This window comes from Protopterus annectens, chromosome 17.part0, assembly GCF_019279795.1.
Source record: "Protopterus annectens isolate FY-2018-M chromosome 17.part0, PAN1.0, whole genome shotgun sequence".
In the NCBI taxonomy this organism is placed as follows: domain Eukaryota; kingdom Metazoa; phylum Chordata; order Ceratodontiformes; family Protopteridae; genus Protopterus; species Protopterus annectens.
In genome coordinates, this window is record NC_056751.1 from 652,787,565 (window position 1) to 652,811,697 (window position 24,133).

At 39.0% G+C, this 24,133-nt stretch overlaps 1 protein-coding gene across 1 annotated transcript in view; it reads right to left on the bottom strand.

The window, feature by feature from the left end:
• Positions 1-24,133, bottom strand: part of SYT9 (synaptotagmin 9) — a 1,541,933-nt gene that overhangs the window by 1,151,621 nt on the left and 366,179 nt on the right. The window lies entirely within an intron of this gene.

Here is a 24,133-nt window from a genome sequence, read left to right on the forward strand (position 1 = left end):
CCCAAATCTCACTTCACTGTACCCCATTTGCAGCTACTGTGAGTACATTCAGCAGACAGAGAAACATGTACTACATACAGGATTCACACTGTTTATAAAACATCTGATGGATATAACTCCCTAATACAGGACACCACATCATATACTACAGCATATCTGAACTATGTATCAGCAAACCAAACACTTCCTGGAACTTACATAGCAATACTGAATGGGGGGTAAACAGTCTATTGCCAACACCTGGGCCTGTATCACCAACACAGTACCCAAAGAAATGTGTTTCTTTTTTTTTAGTTGTGATCTGTCTTCATTACTTCATCTCCAATTTAACTGCCATGGCAGTATATCCTATTGTTGCTTACAGTACCCCACAACAGAATCTTGGATTGTTGTCATTTACACAAATTGCTTACCCCCTCTACCAATAAAATTTCATGTAGCTCCTCAGACAACATAGAAGTAAAGCATAATAAGCAGTAGGGCAGGAGTGACATTAATACAGCTCCATTTCACTTATCTTACATTGATGTTCTATAGCTCATAGTCCTTTAGCGTTTCCCTTGTGTATAACAGCTCTACATGTAACTAGTATGGAATCATCAGGAATATGATGAGCATAGCAGTTGCTATGCAGTTTTGAGGCTTTTAGCACAGTGCATATGGTAATGAGTCTGTTTTACCCACATGTCAGTGAATTGCACACAATACAATGTGGCACATTATGCACTTGTATGACTACCTAAAATTCACAGTGAGCATGTGTGGGCCAGTCAGTGATCCCCAGTGGGGATATGGAGAAAGCTGATGTTGTTTTATGGCCTGTAGAAGTGTTGTATAGCAGAACTACTGAAATATGTCTGCACTGTACTGCTTGTACAGTCTTTCCATACCACTCTTCATACTGTAACACCATACATGCCATGTATGTTCATGTTTTACAACGTTGGCACCTTGACTGGTCATGCAAATGATTTCACAAAAGATGTGCATCACAAGCCAACAGCAGCAGCATGCATGACTATGAGATGGCTAACATTTTTCTCTGGATTGTGACCTATTCAATGGCCATGGCTCCTGAAGGCACTGAAGTTGGCAGGCTTTTCAGGTGGTATAGTAAGTAAAGTAAGATCTTTCTGCACTTTATATACAGGAACTGCTAGAAGTGTCTGCTTGAGGATTCTTATGAGGGTCCCATACTGGTATAAATGAGATACCTAGCAAAGTCTTACCAGGCCAGAGAGAATTGCCACTGGCATCAGCCACTGTGATGAGCAGTGCAGGTACCACTACAGTGAGCTAAGCAGGTATCATCCCTGACCATCTACGGTAATGGGAAGAATAGGTCAGAGAGAGAGTGCTCCTAAAATGCATTTTAGGTGTGCTAGGCAGATCAGTACCCTGTTATTTTCCTTATAGTTTGTAGGACATTTAATTGATGCATGTTTTATTTGTAGTGTTCATGGTTCATGTGTTTCATCTCAGGAAATAGTGGAGAATGTACTCCTAAGGGAGAGGAATGTAATATTTCTTAAGGCATGGGGCAGACATGTTATTGATGTGTCATCCCCTTTGGGAAAATCCCGGTTCCCATGAATTGCCACATCGATGATAGTCCACTGAACACAGAAGGCGTTATAAGAGATCTGGGAACACAGGTTGGCAGCAACCTCTCTTTTGACCACCACATTGCCACTGTGGTCAGAAAGTCCTTCTATGTGGCATATCTCATTACTAAGGGTTTTGCATCCAGGAAGAAGGAGGTTATTGTCTCCCTCTACTCTTCCCTCATTAGGCAAATCATTGAGTACCATGTCCCATTTGGCATGTACCTCACCAAACACCTGCAACAACTAGAGAGGCCACAAACGTACCTCACAAAGAGGATCCTAGGCCTTAAACATTTGACCTATATGGACAGACTAAAAAAAACTCCAACTATTCTCTGTCTCAGATCGCCTACATAGAGGCGATCTCTGCTTGACTTACAAAGCCATGTCTGAACCAGCTCTGTTAGAAATGCTACATCTAAAGAAATCCCAATCCCTCTGCACCACATGCTCCAGAGACCTCAACCTCATTACCACAACCAACAGAACATGCTGGAGGGACAGGTTCACAACCCAGAGACTGCTCATGCTATGGAATAGACTTCCCATACATGTCAAGCTGAGCACCTCACTGGCCCTTTTCAAGAGAAATCTTGATGAGTGGATGGGAAACAGAAAATTCACCACAGGGATCACTCCAGTGGCTTTACTCGAGAGAGGTACTGGGAACTAAGGTCAGGTGGCACAATGCCGGGGTAATCTTATGGGCTAGGTTTTTAAAGGCCTCAGGGCCGTTTGCCTAGTAGACACCTATAAACCTATGAACCTATTACTTAGCCACATCAGATCTGCATAGAATTATTTATCCTTTGTTAACTGGATTAGTCTCATCATGATAGCAGCTTGTTTTCAGAGAAGATCTGAAATGATATTCATACTATTATGGTATATTTGGCCAGGGCATCGGGGAATTTCCCCAACTTGTCATTGTTGCAAGTGTGACCCATTTTGGTGAAACACTTCCCGTTTCCATACCAGGCACAGAGGAAGCCCAGAAAAACAGGAAGGCACATGGGCAGAGAAGGAGATGATGGAGCGATGAATAAAATAGAGGAGAAAGCAAATATTGAAATTGGAGAATGTGTGCAGTTTTCTGAGGAATTGTTTCAAAAAAATCTGTTTGATGGAGATGAGTCAGCAAATGGTGGATGTATAATTACAGCCCTCCAGTTGGGAAGGTTGCAGGATGATGTACTTAAAGAAATGGTGGTGTGAAGTGTGCCAAAAAATGAAGGAGATGTTTCCTGTGAAGTCATTATGGAGAAAATACAATAGGAAAATGCAGAGACAATCCTGAAAAATTGTGGTAAGATGGAAAAGAACAGATATGCAGAGAAAGTAAAAGTAGGCAAAAGTGGAGTAGCAGAAATGAAGATGGAAGAAAATGGAAAACAGAAGTACGTGGTAAGGATTCAAAGTAATGAAGACAAAGAAATGGACAGGTATGAAGTGTGTGACTATTCAATAGCTCCTCTGGGTGTAAAAGCACATGAGGCAAGAGCATTTATTCTTATTAACAAGGAGACATTTTATGACATTATATTTGAGACTGTTTCTTCAATCAAAATTTTTCTTGGAAAATATGAAAGAAAGAAAGACTGTAACCCATGGAATCTTTACGTGATCAAAACATTTAACAGGGGAACAAAAGGGAAAATTCATGTACAATTCTGAACAGAGGTTTAAAGTGAGACTTGAAAAGGACATTGGAATTTTTATGTAAAGAAGTACTGCACATTAAGTTTATGATAAAAGGGGTTTATGGTGCAGTGATTGGGATTGTAATATACCATTAAAAGTAGAAAGGGAAAAAATTATACATACACCAAGCATGATAAATGTGGGGAAGGGGGGTGTCATAATATAGTGGGACAACCCAAATGAAATGGGACATGATGCAAAAAAATATGAATTGAAATTTTAGAAATGTAACAAAAATGAGCAATTATGGGTGTGTAATGACCCTGCACTGGCCCAGTAATCAAGGAGCCTCAATCCTCATCACTGGCAACGGTGAGGGATGTACACAATGGGAGGATGACAAATACACAGTAAAGTACAATTTCCCTTAAGATTACACAGAGATCACAGTCAGTCTGGGGCTAGTTTCTTCCTTTTTCTCCAGATCGTCAATAGGACTCCGCACTGGCACAGCTATAGGCTTGAGATCTCAGTCAAGTGGCCAAGCCAAAACCTCTAGTATCCTCTCTGTCCAACCAGTGCTTCGTGTCGCTGCCCAAGTAGCTGACACACACACTCACGTTGAGATCTGGTTTATACACAAACACATACCTGGGAAAGGCTGGCACAGGTTTATTAGTTATGCCCCTTTCTGCTCAGACTATAAGGTAGTACCAGCTGCCACCAGTCATTACTTATCAACTACCTTTAAGGCTCTTACAAAGGGTGACCAATCCTACTGTGTAATGTTACTATTATCCAAATGGTAGTGTGACCAAGACTTTCAAGGCTATTTAGGAGTGGCCTGTACAGAGTCACCAAAGACATATGCAAGTACTTTAAGAGCTTAAATATCTCTAAACAAATCATCCACAATTAAAAGGTTTACCCACTGATTTACTCATTCTAAACCTAAACATTCACAGTATCATAAATAAAATAGAACAGTTACATGGAATTATCTCTGTCTACAACCCAGACATTATAGTGATTACAGAAACATGGCTTAAACCCCACATTAAAGATAACTCTATAACTCCACCTGGCTTCAACATATTAAGAGTTGATAGACCTCACAGAAAAGGTGGTGGCATTCCCCTTCTTTACAAATACATATAAAAAGTCCAGCTCCTTTAAAAAGAAACCCCAGATTTCAACACTGCTGATACCCTATTCACCAAAATCCTACTAAGCCAACACAAGCAACTAAACCTACTCAGCATTTATATACCACCAGGAGACAACCTTAAGACACTAGAATCTATACTCCATTGGGCTTCCTACTCCCTATCCTAAGAAACTTTACTCCTAGGTGATGTCAACATAGACTGGAACACTATACACTCACCCATAGCCACCAACCAGATAAACCTATATAATTTCATACAACTCATACACTCGCCCACAAGAATTTACAAAATCACCAAATGAGAATCCACCTTAGACTGGATCCTGACTAATCAGCCCAATACTGCCCACCTATCTGGAATACTACCTGACTCCCTCAGTGACCATAACCCATCCTTTCTCCTTTGGCACAAAGTAAAATCTACTAACACCCCTGCTCTCTTATAAATCCATTCCCAAAAATACTTCTCCCCAGAACAATTCTCAGAAACCCTAAAATCCTGTGACTGGGCTCCCATAAAAAACCCTTCCCCTGGATAATGCAGTAGAATACTTTAATGCCAAATTCCTAGAGATTTTAAACCAACTAGCCCCACTAAAAACTATAAGATTGTGAAGTAACCCTGCCCCCTGGTTAAACAAAACCACAAAAATCTTACTCAAGACTAGAGACAAAGCTTGTATAGCTTGGAAAAAATACAAAACTCCTGTAACTAGGCAAAGCTTTGCTGAGCTCAGAAATAAAGCAAAAAAGCAGGTTAGGTTGGACAAGAAACACTACTATATTTCCTTACAAAGTAAACATAACAACAACCCACAGACATTCTGGGCTGCAGTGAACAACATCCTCCAGCCTGGTAAAGCTACCACACCACCCCCAGATAACACAGGTACTGATCCACACACAGCCTCTAGTTTTAATAACTAATTTACCTCTTCAAAACTGAAGCTGGTAAGTGCAATATCACCCATGACCCAACATCAACCCTTAAACTAGCAGACTAACTCCACCCCTTCACTTTTAACCCAGTTCCAGCAACAATCATTCAAAATCCCTTAGCTAAACTCAAACCTACCACCCTAGCTGCTGACAGTCTCCCAGCTCAATATCTCCAAATTGCATCCAAGGTCAATGCCTACCCCATCTCCCTACTCATTAACAGATCTATCTCCTTGCATTCCATTCCTTCATTATGGAAAACCTCATATATCATCCCTCTCCACAAGGGAGGTCCATCTACTGACCTCTCCAACTACTGTCCCATTGCTATCCTATCACCCCTCTCAAAAATTCTAGAAAAATGTATCCACCACCAAATCCTTACCCATCTGTTAACTAACAACCTTCTAACTAAAACCCAACATGGATTTCGATCTTCCCATAACACCAACACTGCTCTAATTAACCTCTCCAATACCATAAACTTGCATAGGAACCAAGGGAAGCTGGTTTCTGCCACCTTCTTAGACCTATCCAAGGCATTTGATACAGTTTCCCATAGCAAACTCCTCACCTGCCTAGCAGAACTCAACCTCGATGACTCCACCCTAAAATGGTTTTACAGTTACCTAAACAACCGGTCACAATCTGTAAAATGGGGCAACTCCCTATCCCCTCCACTCCCTGTCACATGCAGTGTCCCAAAAGATTCAATCCTTGGTCCCCTTCTCTTCAACATATTTACAAATAATCTCCACCTAGCTACCACGAAAGCCAACATCTTCCAGTATGCGGATGACACTACTCTAATCTGTTCAGCACCAAACATCCAATTACTACAAAGCAAAGCCCAGGAATCATTCACTGAGGTACAGAACTGGCTAATCAACTACCAATTAATACTAAACCCCAAAAAACACAACTAATACTATTCCATCCAATCAATCCCTCCTCCACCACCTTTACGGTCATGTCAACCAATGGCACCCTCAATACCCCAGTAACTGAGGCCAAACTCTTCGGCATCACTATTGATCATCAACTTAAATTCAACAAGTACTTATCACAAACTATCTCTAAAGTCCATAAAAAACTTAATTGCCTATATCATTGCATACTATTCCTTATCCCCAGAAACTAGAACAATAGCCAGAACTCATCTCTTATCAACACTACTATATGCCTCTCCAGTCCTCACCAACATTAACAAAACTAACCTGAACAAACTCTCCACATGCTACAATAAAATAGCTAGGTTCACTGCCAATAATAGATCACATTCCCACCACTGCCAATCCCTAAATAAATTGCACTGGTTAGAATTTCCAAACCTCCTACGCTACCACCAACTGATCATAGCCCATCAAATTCTTTTTCATCCGGGGAAGAGCCCTGCCCTAGCTGACATACTAAGCTTTCACAACCCCAAAAGGGAACTACATTCATGTAACAAAAACCTGAATGAAATAAACCCATGCAATAACAGCACTGGGGAGGCCCTATTCTCTTATGATATTGCTAAAGTATGGAACACCCTCCCAACTGAACTCAGGCTACAAAGTCACACAAGCACCTTCAAGGGCCTTCTTAATTCACAGCTCTATGCTAACCCTCTCTGCAACTGCAAAGACCCCCTTGAAGACTCACTACTCCATATGTGACCCGTTGTATGCCTCCATTGCATACACTATATTCTCACCTGATATACTCACCTGATATGTACATTTTTTTGTAAATATTGCAAATAGGGGTTCTACTCCTGAATATCTTATTGTTTGAGTATCTTACTATTTTACAAAATTGTTCTTGTACTTCTTGTTTCTCTTACTTTGTATTCCAGTTTTTTATTGTTATCTAAACCATGTTCGTACTCTGTTAACTTCCTTGGAGATTTTCTCCCCAGGACTCCACTGAAAATGGACACTTTGTGTCCAGTTGGATTTATCCTGGTAAAATAATGTTAAAATAAAAATAAATAATAAATAAATAATAATAAACAATAAAAGAACAAGGCAATATTCAAACACAGTACCTACAGAGTTAATAATCACAGGAAATATTTTAAAACCACATTGCAGGACAGTCTCAAATAAATACAGAAAACATCTAAAGTAATCTTTACTATATTCCTATCTATATCTAAAAGATACTATGCCTAAATCTTACTTACAGAGTAAGGCAAATTCAGATGAGAAGTGCTGAATGAATGTTTCTAGGTCTAGGACAAGATATAAAATGTCCAGACCTTCTCTCTGCGAGAGTTCTTAAATTAATAATACACATTTGCTTCTGGGTTAGCCTGGATGACATCACTCTTTGTCACCTGCCTTCAGTTCCTAGGCTAACAGAAACTAGCATAATTTTTACAATCTCTGTGTGAGAAGTACATATCCCTCAGAAGTTTGCAGAACATGGAAGTCGTACAACAATTAAACATTTTTACATTTGCAATCTAGTAATTATTTCAGTTTCAAGACGATAGAAAAACCTCTAGCTCTAGACATTGTGTCTGCTTACTGAGATTTAACAAAATTGTAAAACACTTTGCAAAAATGAATCATATTAATATTTACAAGTGACATATAATTATTTACAAAATTCCAGATAGCTGGACTGGCAGTATTTCACTGGTGTCACAGGGTGGATTGTAAAAATGAAAATAACAATACAGAAAACGAAAAAGAAAAAGAAAGAGAATAAAATGAACAAAGTGAAGAAATTTTAGAAGCTGTAGAAATGGAAGAAAAATTAAATTAGAAAAATATAATAAAGAGGACACAGAAGAATGTTCTGAAATAAATGATGAAGAATACATACATTAGAAGGTAGTAAAAGAAGAAAAAAGAAATATATTGGTAAAAGGATAAATATAGAAAAGGGAAATTTAAAGGGATAAGTACAAATAAAAAAAAAAAAAGAACGAAATGGATGAAAAGTTCAGCAAAGCAATGGATGAAGGTAAACAGTGCATACCACATAACTCAACCTGGACAAAGCTTTTGACATGATCTCTAACTCAGGCATAGTAGAAAAGCTATATAAACAGGGAATAAACCCCTATTTCACCCACCAGATTGACAACCAGCTCACAGATAGAATGCAGGACATCAAAATATTCCAAGTTACCCCCACAAAGAGATCAGTCATCAGTGCAGACCCCAAGGTTTTGTGCCAGGTCTTCTCCTATTTTGCATCTACTTCCCTGATGAAAAAGCAACTAAAAAAGGGCTTTGCCTGAATAACTTTATTGATTACTGCAAGCTAGGAGCAGTCAATGAATCCACAAAAGACTTAGCCACCCTGCAGGAAAGTCTACCCCAAATAAAGAACTCATGCTAAAATCACAGACGGAAACTAAATGCCAAAAAAATCATTATTGTACCCTCCAGGAAGTCATCTACCCTGGTGAACTGCCATATCCATATTGAAAATATTCCCCTAAGATTTGACCCAACTCTTTGTGATTTGGGAACTTATAGGGACAGTGACCTAACTTTTTAACATGTCCATTGTTGTAAAAAAGTCTTCCCATAATGCAAAGTGTATAAAAATGGTTTGTGTATAGATTAAGGGTGTCATTCTCCCCTTTTACTCAGCCTTCTTTAGGCCAGTCATTGAGATTAATGCCCCCTTTAGTATCTATCTGTCCGGATGCAGCCAACAAATGGTTGCCCACAGAGATACCTTACTAAAAGATACATGGCCTAAACAATCTGTCATACATGGACTGACTCTAAGGCCTGTCATTATACTAAATATCCTACAGACTGCTAAGAAGTGACCAATATCTAGCATACAAGGCATCCTCTGACCCAATACTGATGGATTTACTGCACATCATGAAGAAATACTTGGTCTAGGAATCGAAACCACTTCTGCAACCTCAAACAAAATTGCTTGGAGGGACAAGTATATCTCACAGACGATACCAGTGCTGTGGAACAGACTCACCATCCATGTAAAACAAGGTTCATCCATGTCGATCTTCAAGCATAACTTGAATCTATGGATGGGAAACAGAAAGCATATGCCTAGGCTGCCCCCTATAATACTAATGGACAGGGGCAGCTCCTAAAGTGTTTATCCTGTGCATGGGTCTCCTCAAATTAACTACTGTATGATCCCAATTATTCTCACTAGGGATCCATCCATCCTCAACCCCTTTTCCCATTTTTGCACATGGGGTCGGGGTGTCACTTCAACAATGACAATCATCTCGAGCCAAGGTTTATATCACTGGGTGGCTAGCCCTGCCACAGTAGTTTATCCATGTCACTCACACACACTCAGTCCTAGGGCCAATTTAGAGTGTCCAATCAACCTGCTGCATGTTTTTGGAGTGTGGAAGGAAACTGGAGCACCCATGCAACCACAGGGAGGATATGCATCCTCTGCACAGAAGGCATCCCAGCCAAGAATTGATCCAGAGAACCATTTTCTATGAGGTGACAAACCTAACTGCTGCACAACCGCAGCCACAGGTATAATATATAATTATTCAACATTGGATGGATAAGGCCAATCTAACACCAAATGGGCTAGTTAAATTCAAGCACCAAAAAGGAAAGTGGCTAGGCTTAATATGGCCCCCCAAGGCAGCTAGCCTAGTACTTACCTATGAACCAGTCTATCTATTTATCAATATGTCTGTCTCTCCCAGTATCAATCTAGCTGTAATTATGAAAGCAATAGTCAATTCCCAAAGGCTCGATTGTCAATGCCATTGATCAGACACCCACATAAGAACATCAGATTTGGCCAGAAATACACTCTTAACATACCTGCACTCATGTTTGCTAAACAAACAAACTGCACACACACACACACACACACACACACACACACACACACACACACACACACACACACACACACACACACACACACAATAATCACCAGTGCTTGCAGCTTCGTCCTGTCTAAACAATGCACAGATGTGATCGCACAATCATGACCAAACAGCAGATTTGAGTCCTGTGCTACAGTCTACCTCAGGAGTTTAGAATATAGCACAAATCAGCAGCATTTACTTTAGACAGAATGTGATGTAATCCAGAGGTCAGCAAAATAAGAAGTCAGCATATATCCTATAGATACATGAGTGTGTATTAGAAAATGTGTTACTAAATTATATGAGCCACAGTTGGACCCAGGAGTTGTAAGAGCTATCCTACAGTAATGTGGCCTACAGTTAGAACTAAAGTAACCTTAGAAAGAGGAACACTTGTATAAAAATGAATGGAAACTGAAAAGAAAATAGATATTTGCCTCTCACTGTAGAAGGTTTACAGAGAGACATAGATGAGTGACTGATCTACAGAAGCTGTACAAGCAGGATATTCGAGAGAGGAACACCACAGGCTTTAAACAGAGAGGAAACTCAGCCTAAGATACAACTGAAATAGCAATGAGGCCAGGAGGCAAAAAAGAAGACAGTTTAAAGCAGTGTTGGAAATACAGATAAGGAAGGCCTGTAGACTTAGTATAAATAATTTCCCTCCAACAAAATATCAACTCATACTCATCTTCGACATCTACCTCAAATTCAATACAATTTTTTCTCTGTATTGCCTAACAAATATATACATTCCTGACATTTCCTCACCTACTCTCTGCTTTCTACTTTCTCCAACCCATTAAATGTAGAAACTGCAATTTCACATTTTAAATGTCACTATATGTGCCAATTTGTCATGTGTTAATGTTAATGATGCCATTTGACTTAAATAGTTTCTCTGCAGTACAGCTGCATTTCAGTTAATGCATGTCCATATTGTAACTTTAAGCATTACATTTGCTTCTTATTGTATAATACTGGCTATTTTGTAATTGTATATTTCTCCCCTGGCATCTCATGAAAATTTGCTACCACAACTCAGATGGGCTACCCAGGTCAAAAAAAAAAAAAAACAATAAATATGTTTTGTCATTTAATCCTGAAAATGATTATATATCCTAAAGCTTTTTACAAAGTTAACATGCTTGTGTGTTGATATAACAAGTTTAATTCAGTAAGAACATGATTAAATTAATAAGTACAGCCTTTGTGTGTTTTATGAAAATTTAAGATTTTTAATGCATGAAGTATATACCATTTGAATGAAAATTCCCTAATGTGTCTTGAGGGGGCCTTATAGATATAGATATAGATATATAGATATAGATAAAGATTATATAGATATAAATAATAATCCAAGCTAACCCAGCACCCAGTTTATAAAAAAAAGTCAATTGATCTTCATTCCAGCAATCCTACAACAAAATACACAGACCATTTTTGCAACTGTATCATCAGTATTAATCCATGCACCTGCTTGGTGATCATGCACCTTTATTTGATTTTTTGCTTTTATACATATCTATATAGGGAGATAAATAGATAGATAGGTAGGTAGGTATATATGGAAAGACAAGAGAAAGAGAGAGAGAGAGAGAGAGAGAGAGAGAGAGAGAGATGTATGCAGGTAAGTGGGCCAGTGGGTCCCTATCCATGTTAACTTCCTGACAATAGATGCACTAAATGCCATAAATATTAAATGCATAATGTTAAATGTCAAAATACTGAAATGTTAAAATGTTGAAATCAAAATAACTACCCACTCACATGTGTATAGAGCTGGACTTACCTCCCACTTCTGTAGGACCCATGTTAATACTCATTTCTGAGTTTCATTAACAGGGAAGTGAAACTGTTTGTTGACTGTCTGTGTACTGTCACATGTACATATGTAGTACATGCATGCTGTCATTAAGTGTTTTGAGTTCAACACTAACATTTCAGGATTTTGCATTCACTATAATGACTTTCAGTGTACCACTATTCTATAAGTCATCACTTAGCCTATATATGTATATATGGATACACACAAGTATACTACTGTGCCACATAAGGTCAAAGCTGAGTTTCTGGAATGTGGATATCTGATCCATAATTTCCAAACACCACAACTTGATGCTTCTGGCTTACAGAAAGTATAAGCATTGTAGTTTTGGCTCTTTCTACAAGGAGTTTTGCATAAGCGCTCCAATGTTTCGGTTGCATTCAATTCTGAGATCTTGGTTTCTTTAAGGTAGTTTCACACTAGCTCTATTAGGTATGTCATGCTTCCACACAATGTACTTCATTCACATTGTATTCAGAAAGCATATGTCTTGTACTTGGTGCAGAGGATAAGGTTATGAGCTGTTGGTCCAGTGGTTGAGAGTTTGATTCCCTCAGCCCTCACTTACTTTCTGTGTAACCTTGATCAAGTTATTAAACTAGACACTGGTCTCAGTTCTCAGCTGAAAAGAGTGTGTGTCCAGTGGGCCTATCTGGTTAACAAATAGCATTATTATTATAAAATATATTCATAGGTTCATAGGTGTGTACTAGGCTAAAAACCACTAGGGACTTTTAAAGCCTGGTCATGCATCCCAAATCTCTGACAAGAACTAGTACACTGATAGGTGTAAGCAGGGGCTTGGGAGATGAAACATTTACAAGCAGGGACCTGGAAAATGATACACTTACAGGCTGACTGTTTCCATTACAGACACTGGTGCCAAACCAGGGATGAATTTCCTTTTACCCATCCAGTTGCCCAAGTTGCACTTGAATTGGGTCAAGGAGGAACTCTGCCTCATGTGGATGGGGGAGTCAGTTCCAGAGAAGGGATCTCTGAGATACATAACTGTCTCACCAGCAGATCCTATTTATATCACAGGCAAGGTTTAAGTCTTTAGAATGGGTAACTCTGATGCTGCTTGTTCTATAGATACGTACAAGGTCCATTAGGGTGGGGTCCAACAATGCTTTGTATGCCAGGCATAGATCTCTCCTCAACAGCTTGTAGGAGACAGAATACAGGGATTGGATTTTGAGGCAGTCCACAGTAAAACATTACTTATGCACTGTATTCTTTTAGTAAGGAACATCTGTGGACATTCCAATTGTTCGAAATGCCTGGTTAGGTACATACCAAAGGGACAATTGTACTCAATGATAGAGCTGATGAATGGTGAATATAGTGGAACAATGACTTCCTCAGACCTAGATGCCATAACTTTGATTATAAGTTGTACCACATAGAATGAGTTCCTCACTACTGTAGACATGTGACAGTCAAGTGTTAGATTGCTGTATATGTGTATCATCACATCCCTGACGACTGTGTCAACTCTTAGGTGTGTTTTGTCAATATGATAGTTATCAGGGGTGGATGACTTCCCAAAGGATACTATTATGCATTTCTTGGCATATATTTTTAGCCCACAGCCCTGACACATGTTGTTTGTCTGCGTCAGCCTTTCATGGAAAACATAAGTGTTGGTGTCGGCCTTTCATGGAAAACATAAGTGTTGGTGTCGGCCTTTCACGGAGAACATTCATGTTGGTGTCGGCCTTTGATGGAGAACATTCATGTCGGTGGAGAACTCTGACGCTCTTGATTTGCAATTATTTGCAAATGTGGTCAGCAAGAGGCCCTTGACATTGGTCTTTACTTCAGAGAAGTAAATGCCAAAAAGTAGCGGTCTCAGAACCAATCCCGGAGGACTCCATTTATGACTGCCCTCTTTGTGTAGCTGGACACCCAGTTCTAACTTCTTGGATCCTGCCTGTGTGTCAGCTGGCTATCCACCAGGTGACAAAATGGCTTATGTAGTTCTTCACACATAGCTTGTCTTCATCAGTGAATCATTCACGCTTAGAAATAATGTATTATTCCCATGTATATTTCTATTGACTGATCAGAATTTGTTGCCATATGTACAGTTTGACAGTTTTACGGTCCAAGACAAAGAAAAGCTTTATCTACCCACTGAAAAGGATAGTGGGTAACCAAACATCTACTTTCACTGAGCTGCATGTATTAAAAACAGAACTGAGGTAATGCAGAAGATTTTAAGCATCTTTGTTTTTGATTTATACATTTTTTTCTATCTGTTAATAAAACAAAGACACCTGTTAATAATGGCATCTTTGCATTCTTATGGTTTTGTACCGCAATGCAAATAAATGAACATCTCAGAATATTTTTTCAGTACCTCCATCACTGTTTTGCAGAAGTGTTATACAAAACAAAATATTTTTGCAGCACAGAATTTTCCTTAGTATTTTAAAAGTCCTTTAAATGCTACCTTAGTAATACAATTTTGTAGACTTGAAAGGAAGAAGTTTAATAAATGGTGATATCCGGCTGAACACATTATGTATTTATTGATTTTATTGCATTTGTTTACCTGCAAAGTCCACTGGGTCTAAAAGAGCCCATTTTCAGTGGAGGCACAGGGAGAAAAGTTACAACAAGAACATAGATACAGAAAGAATGTAAACATTAATTCATACAGAAGTAGAAACAGTGTTACACATAGTAATTGCAGTAATATATACAGAATATATACATAAAAGCAGCAATTTAGTTGGTAAAGGAAAAAAAAAAATAAAATCATTAATGATAAGATGAATTGGTGGATGTGGTAGCCACCTATGTTTTGTTATACTCTTTTAAAGTGTGATACAATTTATATTTGAACAAAGGAAGAAGTGATGTAGTTAATACATTGATAATTTATGAAAAGTTACTATCGCTGTTGAATATAATGATAGACCTTTGGTCTCCACCTGGCCAATCCATATTTTGGTTCTTATTGGACCTAGCAGGTGAAAAAGGGGAATGATTAGGCACAGATCACCTGCTTTTCTCAAAGGGGAGGGTGGGTAGGTTGACAGGTGCAGACCCAAGCAGAATCACTGGTGGGATTAGAGACCAACAGTATTGCTTTGAAGTGGGCAGGAATACTGAAGGGCATCTCTCGCGAAGGTAGGAAATGTGCTCTCACATATGCTCACCGTACTCTAACCTTTGAAGCATATGTTATAAACAGCATAAATGAAAGAGCTAAAGCAGAAAACCCTCAATCCTCAGATAAGGTGATGGTACCACCCTGCTGTCCACTGCAAATGAACTCATCTCTAGGGGAGCAACTGGTTGAGTGGGAGATAGGCTCCACAGCTGTTGTAGCCATTCTTGTGTAGTATGCAATGTGAAAGTGATTCACAAACTATCAGTGGTCAGCTGTGCACTGACTTGCAACTAAGCATTAACAGCTTTAACAAGCTGCATACAAATGTGGCAGTCAATGGGTGTGACCTATGAAAACTGGCTTGTGTGCGTCAAGGATATTTTCCCTGTTACAGAATTTGCTTTGTACAGTGATTCAAAGGATCTTTTAATATACAAATTCCACAAAGGATGCACACAGCACCCATAAATTCTAGGGTGCAATGTTTTCCTAATAATGCATTATAACTGTGCAGTTACAGCCTATTGAATGCGGTTAATATCTGCAGGTGTTCTAACTATACAATAGGTGATTCGTAAATATTTGCCAGAAAAAACATAACTGGATTCTGAAGCATCCTATCTATATGCCTCAGAACTGCATTACAGCTATGTAGTGCAGCCATGCATTACAGTCACGCAGTACTACATTGCCAGATAACTGAGCATAGTGCTCAAGTTCATGGGTAAGAACAAGACAATCAGTCTGCAGACCATTACAAGCCTAGATAAAAAAAAAAAACTATATATACACACACACACACACACACACACACACACACAGACATATACATATACATACACACACACAGACATGTATATTCAAAACTACTTTCCTCTGGCCTGAAGGAGGGCAAGTTAGGTCGACATTTAACCCCACCTAACCTCTTACCTTTGATTTTTTTTTTTTTGTAGCTGCACTGCAGTGATCTTCTCAAGTATGTCTTCATTATCCCTTAATCTCTGATTACAATTGTGTTATATCTGTCTTATATAACCACATCCTCGATAATGTATTTTGTCATCTTTTTTTCCCTTCTTGCAAGTCTTCATTATCAAAGCTCTCTTCAGGTGTTGCAAACTCATCAGATTTAAACATGCTGTATATGAGTGGAAATACAAATCAGGTCCTGGCTTACCACATTACAAGTTGGTGCTGACTGCTTCTTTGTTTTCAGCTATGATCACATTTTTTTTTTACATTCCCCCTTCCATTAGCTGCACTATCAAAGTGCCATTGCTAATGCTGACAAACTGTCAGCAGATGGATAATTACCACCTAGATCATGTGTTATTTTTGATGCTGTGCGTTTTACAGTATGCTGAAACATTTCAACAGCTATTCATCTCTACATGCAAGCTCATCTTTAATTTTATCTGCCCCTTGCAGTTGTGTAATTTGCCCTACCTGTGCAACTCATGCTATAACTAATTCTTGGTTTAGTCAGGTCACTCAGATCATGTTTAATAATGTGTTCAGTGTTTTACATAAAATGATATTTCCCACAGCATGCCCAAGAGGATATCACATTTGGTGCACTTCCACAAAAAGCCTACCTATAACACTTGCTTCAGCTTTGTCTCAGTTGATCGTTCCTTTACTTGTTTTCTGGTTTACCCTGACTTGGCTTATAATATCTAAACAAGGCCTTATTTTTAACAAAAAAAAAATGAAAATTTCAACAGAAAATGTGTAAATAGTTTATCTCTGTACTTTGCACTGATTAGCTTGCACCAGAAGTAAAATGGCAATAAGCTGAAAAGATACATCCCTGATCTATCATTTATGTCCTCCGACTACTTCTGGTTGCTCTGTTATTTAGAACATGTACTATTTTTATTACCCGTCAGATGCTCAAAAACGAGTGTATGGACTGATTATTTAACACAAAGTTTGTGCTTTGCAGTATTTTGCACCTAAGTGGGTGAAGTGACAACTGATCGACTGCCAAATGAAGGCGTGCCTTATTTTTGCCTTAAGGCAGTCAGTTCTTCCTTTGGCAGTGTGACTTTCTCTTTTAGGCTTATAAATAAATTTATACTTATATCAACACAATAAACAGGCAGAGGCGAATTGCTGTTTCTCACAACTGAAGGAAAATCTTAAAAGTGTTTTATAGGCACAGTTTTCATATCTTCTAACTAACACTACTGTGCTGATTTTATGAATCTCGGTTACTTAAAATGAATCAAGAGTTAGCCTGGATTCTGGACGCAAGCATTGGAAATAAGTGCAATCCAGCATCCCCATCTGTACTGATTAGACACATAATCTTAGAATTTAACAACATTTTGCATTCGTTCATTCTTTAACCCTACAGACTTTTTCCAGCTCAAGGTTGTGAAGCGGCGAGAGCCCACTTCCATCTTCAGTAGTCATAAAGTAAATAACTAATCCCAGATAAGACAACAGGCCATCACAGAAAGTATACACATACACACACATGTACAGGCAGTTTTGAAGAGCTTCAATTCACTTATGCCATTTCTTTGGAATGTGGCATGAAACCATGACAGGATATCTGGCAAGAACCCACATTAACATAAAGGAGGACATGCAGTCACCACAGCTGAGATGTGAACCAGAGAACGAAGCACCGTGTGTCAATAATACCAATACTGCTCTGCTGTGCTGCGCTAGCCTTTTACAGTTACTGGATGAGTGAGCCACCAACACATACTTTAGGTAACCATATGAAATGTCCGGACCTGCTAGAACAAGTCCCAAAACCCAGAAAATGGCTGGCAAAAGAAACAGACTTACATATACTAAGTCCAAGATAGCCGTTTCCCAGAATATTTCCTTTTCTCTGAAGTATGGCAATCTCCGAGTTAGAATATATAAGCTCAGAGGATATTAGGGACTTGCCCCCCTTGCAAAATAAGTTTAAAGGTGAAGAGCAATGTTAGAGATTAGCTCTTTTCCTGCATTTCCCATCTTCTTTTTTTCGGCATGTCAGCACTGAGCATTTTGAGTGCCAACACTTCATTAGGGAGCCCATATTTTTATGTGCTATGTCCTGTTTTAAATAGTCTAGGAGGACAGTTATTATAGCTATGACATACCTATAACTTGCAGTTTTATGATATCTGTGTATTCTGAGCTTATGCTGTTTCTATTTCATAACAATGTGAGACCCACATTTTACGTGCCATAAATATACAGCTTTACCCTTTCACCCATACTATTAGTTATTTAGACTGCCAAATGGGGTGCATTTAAAAATAAAGCTGACCACAATGGAAGAATAACACAGAAGAATGTAATCCTGATGAAGCATATAATTCAGCTGTTTTCAGGCCTTCATATTTTCTCACTTTTTTTGTATTTTAGAGTTACACAGCTCTCATTTTCTCAGCTGCTGTTCCAATTTTAGCACTTTGAGACATGAATATTTTTACTTAGTAGTGTGAAAGAAGAACTGTCACAGAGTGAGACCTTCAGACCTTCTGTTGATTCACAAATGAAAAACATGATGGATTTCCTGCACAGACGATTTTCTCTGTATATTAAAGAAATGCATTTACTGTTTTATGAAAAAGTAGATAAATGAAAAACCATGCATAAAAATACCTGACCACTGCTCTAAAGTATGTTATCTAATGAACACCTATTGTGCTTGATGGTGAAATAAAATGCAACTATGACAACTGGAAGCATGAATAAAATTAACCTTTTAGAAGCACAAAACTGTTAAAATTATCATGCATCATTCATGGATTGCTTATTTGGATTTTAGCTTTCCATTACACATACGTCTCCTGTTCTGAATGGCTATGGGTCATTGATTCCTGTTACTACCAGCTGCTAACAGGTTAGCCCCATCCATTATTAACCATTTAACAGGTTGTCTAAGTTAGACCATGTAATGTGCAAGAATGGACTGTGAATCTCCCGGAGTATTGCTATTAAGTTTTAAGGACCATGCAAGTGTCAAATGAGAGACTTATTTACCTCTTCTGTAGAGAATATCAGTGAGTTGGGCTGCGTATGATCTATTACCACAGGGTGATGTATGGGAAAGGATACTGTTGTTGTGCTAGCGAAGTGGAATTATAATGAATGAGGATTATTTTTTAACCCTAACTCCTCCACTTTGCAAATGTACAATGAAGATGACGTGTGCAGTGAGAACATCCCCATGCCCATCTATGACCCCCAACTTCAGCCACCATTTTAAGGATTCTGCATCACCTTCTGTTAGATGTCTTTAAAAGAAATTAAGTGTGAAGAAGTGCTTTCCCATCTCCTCATACAGGAAAAGCAGTTTCAATGGCAATCGGACGCCCACTCCCAGTGAGAGCTCTGACAGCTATACAACACGTTCCATATCAGGATATCTCAGTGGCAGAGTTAGGCACCATGCCTCTGAGTCATCAAGTCAGTGAGATTCATTTTACAGGGAGAAAACTGATCCTATGCAGATTGCAGGTTTGTCAGTTTTCTAAATCTTAACATATGGCTGGATTTCAAGAGGATTTGATAGCATAGTAGACAGCTTTTGCTATCTTGGTTCAGTACCCCAATCCTGAATTACAACCCTGTTCCCAAGTATGACATTAACACCCTAGATTTATCGTGCAATACCCAGATACTGAACATAAAGAAGTCCCACAACATCAGGAGTGGGTTCTGAGATTCTAAAACATTCTATGCATGAATCACATTACCCATTCCTAGCATGGGCTGAGTTCATCTGGGGCCTTGAAAGATTCACTGAGCTCACTCAAAGGCACCCTACACTATAGCTCCACCTGTAAGACAGCACCGGTACTGCAGGAACTGAGGCTACTTGCAGTACTAAATATATACAAATATTTCAAGCATGGGGATTAATGCCCTTCTAGCCACCCAATATACCAAAACACTTATTCCCATAATACGTGTCCAGGCTTTTCTGAAAAAGATCTAGACTAGTGCTTGCTTTAATGAAATTTGGTAGTCTATTCTATGCATCAGCTGCTATCTCAGAGAGCTAATTAGTTCACTTCTCATTCCTATAGAATCATCTACATAGGTTGTTTGATGATTCTCCACTACTTTTTGATAACCCCAAACATTCCTAGAGGTAGTTGCCTCTAAATGCCCTATATACTAGAATTAAGTCTCCTCTTAAATAACTATAGGAGACACTGTACAAATTCAGATATTTTAGTCTTTCATAATACCTTAAATTTTCACATCCATGGATGCCCTTCATATATTTCCACTATACCATATACTATATAAAAGGTGAACTCCCTTATTAGCCTCAACAAAACCTCTAAAGCCAGCTATGAAGGCAGAATTGTGTCAAACACTAAAAACAACCACATTACCAAGTTAGTGCTAATTTCATTCCCACTCAGGAAAGCCTGTTGGCTGAAACCGGTCTGGGATGTATATTAGTTTTCAATAAAGTACTTATGTATTTAATTTATTCGCTTTATTTGGTGCTTTTTACTGCAATTGGTGCTGGCATTTTTTGTCTAGTTGAAAGGCAGATCATGCCTGCTCAAACTGGTTGACTTCTTTGAGTCAGTCACCAGAGCTGTGGATGAGGCCAAGGGAGTTCATACAGCCTAGCTCAATCTAACCAAGGCCTTTGATACCATTCCCCACTCAGGAGTTATTGATTAACGCACCAAACTAGGCATTAACCCTTATATCACTAGGTGGGTTGCAAACTACCTCACAAATAGAACCCACAGTGTGAAAGTAGTGGACTCCAAGTCAGACTGCCAACCAATCACGAGTGGAGTCCCACAGGATTGGACCTGGGTCCTCTCCTGTTTGGCATCTACTTCTCAGAAGTCCAGGCCAACACGGAGGGACTCTGGCTGACCAAGTTTGCAGACAACTACAAGCTGTAAGCCATTATTATCTCTCTAAGCGATGTAGACATCCTACAGAAAGGCCTCACTGAGACCAATGACTGGGGTTGAAACCATGGCCTTAAGCTTAATGCCAAAAAATGCGTTGTCATCCCCTTTGGAAAAACTCAGTTCCCATTAATTGCCACATTGATGGGAGCACACTGAACACTGAAGGCATTAGAAGAGATCTGGGGACACAGGTTGACAGCAACCTCTCCTTTGACTACCACATTGCCACTGTGGTTAGAAAGTCCTTCTATGTGGCACATCTCATTACCAAGGATTTTGCATCCAGAAAGAAAGAGGTCATCATCTTTCTCCTCTTTCCTCATTAGGCCAGTCATCATGTATGATGCCCCATTTGGCATGTGCCTCACTAGACTCATGCAATAGCTGGAAAGGCCATAAAAGTACCTATCGAATAGGATCCTAGTTCTTAAACACGTCTTACACGGACAGACTCAAAAAACTCCATCTATTCTCTGTCTCATATCGTCTACTAAGAGGCTAAGGCTTGACTTACAAAGCCATGTCGGACCCAGCTCTGTTAGAAATGCTACGTCTAAAAAAATCAAAATCACTCTGCACCACATGCTCCAGAGATCTCAACCTCATTACCACAATCAACAGAACATGCTGGAGGGACAGGTTCATAACCCAGAGACTGCCCATTCTCTGAAATAAACTACCCATGCATGTCAAGCAGAGCACCTCACTGGCCCTCTTCAAGAGAAATCTTGATGAGTTGATGGGAACTAGAAAGTTCACCCCGGGGATCACTGCAGTGACTCTACTTGATAGATGCATTGGGAGCTAACATCGGGTGGCACAATGCAATGGCACTTCTATGGGCTAGGCTTGTAAAGGCTCCAGGGCCATTAACCTAGTACACACCTATGAACCTATACTCTTTCCAGTTTATTCATGCTTGTTTTCTTATAATGTTTCCATATTGTTATTCCATACTCAAGTTTGGGTCAGATGTAACTAATAAACAATGACTTCATCATTTCTGAATTGTTAGACTTTATAAATCTTTTCATACAACCTACAGGTCTATAGTTATCATTATCAAATTGGTTGATATAATTAGAAAAACTCAAAGCTGGATCTACCCATATATCCAGGTCCTTAAATGAGTCTACAGTTTCAATCACTATGTGCTATATTAAATACTCACCTTTTAATCTATGTCTCCCAAATCTCATATACTTAGTTTTTGGTGCATTTATCAGCATATTATTCTCCTGTGCCCAAATGGTAAATGTAGTAGTAGGGGGTTGGGAGGGTGGCCTAATGGTTAAGGTGTTTGCCTTACAAACATAAAGTACAGGGTTTGAATCTCACAGGGGATAACTGGCTAGGCTTAAAATGGCTCACAAGGGCAGTTAGCCTAGTACCAACCTATGATTAAGAGTAGTCAAGTTTTTTGCAGACATGCCCTCTCTGTAACACATATAATTAGTTTACCCAATTTCAAGTCATCTGCCTACAGACTGCAGAGCACCTCAGATAAAAAAGATAGATCCAAAACATACAATCGAAACAAGTATGGGCCTAGGACAAGGCCAAGGACAAAGCCCTATGGGACACTGTGACTATCACCAAGAATATCACCTGTCCAATTGCTGTATGATACTTGGCATGCCCTATTTGTAGGCTATGCAGCTATCCATCTTATCAAGAATACATTGATACCTAGTTGTTCAAATTTATTGATCAGTGTTTTATATATGACCCTATCGAATGCTGAAGTTCAATCTATATACATAAAATCACAGCACACATTTTCATTCATATCTATTATATTGTTAAAGAACATCATGTTGCAGGTGGTAATAGAGCTAGTCTCAAAATATGCATGCTGATATATGGCTTCAAGTGCCAACTTTTCCAGTTCTGACAATAACATATGCAGTAGAACCTTCTCCATTATCTTTCCACAACATACAAGTAGACTTAAGGGTCTCTGACTCTGGGTTTGTCCTACTCCCCTTTCCATAAAAGACAGATTTAATAAGTGTATGTCTCTAATCTTGAGGAAACTTCTCATATTGATATGACCTAGTAAATAACAGATATAATGGTACTGTAAGTTCTTGCAGAGATGTTTTCAGGTCACTATTACTAATCCCGTCTCCTGCCTGTACTTTGTTTGGATCCAGTTTTCATAGTTCTTTTTCAATATAATCAGACTATTTTATTACTAGTGCTGTTGCATAGGTTTTGCCATATGTTTCACATGACACCTATATGAGGAATGTGAAAATGCATGCCTGGTGGGCACCAGGGCCATCATCCATGCATTCTCACGATCAGCAGAATGGAATGGGTATGCAGGAGAAGAACTCCACAGAGGAATATACTCTGATGAAATTTAGGGATTACTTGCAAAAGTCAATACTGAATATGCTGATGGTCCTCATTGACTCCAAATGAATCCCTCCATGAAAGGAACATCTCCACCTGTTTTGTGGGATTTGGCACTACTGAAATTTAACGTAGCACCATGTACTGCCTGCAGTGTCACTTCTCTCTTACAGCTAGAGCTGTTGCAGCATTAATGCCATTCTCTTAACTTCAGTGGGCTATTCTGTTGCTTTGGTGTTTTACATTAACATGCTCTGCTAATGTAAATCGCCAACCCGCTTCAACATTGCAAGCTTGATTCCCTTTTTGGAATCAGGAACTGGGTGCCACTAGTCCTCATTAACAAATGCCAGTTGAAACGTGAGAGTTCACTTGTTTACATAATCAGGCCTTGGGTAAGTCCCGGATGAAGACTGCTACTCCACAACAAAAGCCTTTTGGAATCACAGCCAAAATGTAACTTGGAAATTGCAAAGTTGAATGTTGTACTCCATGCTGAAAATGCTAGAAAAATATTATTCTGACACATTAGTTTCACAATGAACTGAATCTAACATAGCCCTCTCCAAACAAAAATAATAATAAAAAAGAAACTCTTAAGTTGCTTGTATAATATAGATACTTTGCTTCAAAAACAGATTTGTGTGGTTTGAGTACTGTCTGATAATTTAGTTCAAAGTTTTAAGTCTATGAGCTGGTAATAAAGTCCATTCTGCAGTGCCTGGGAA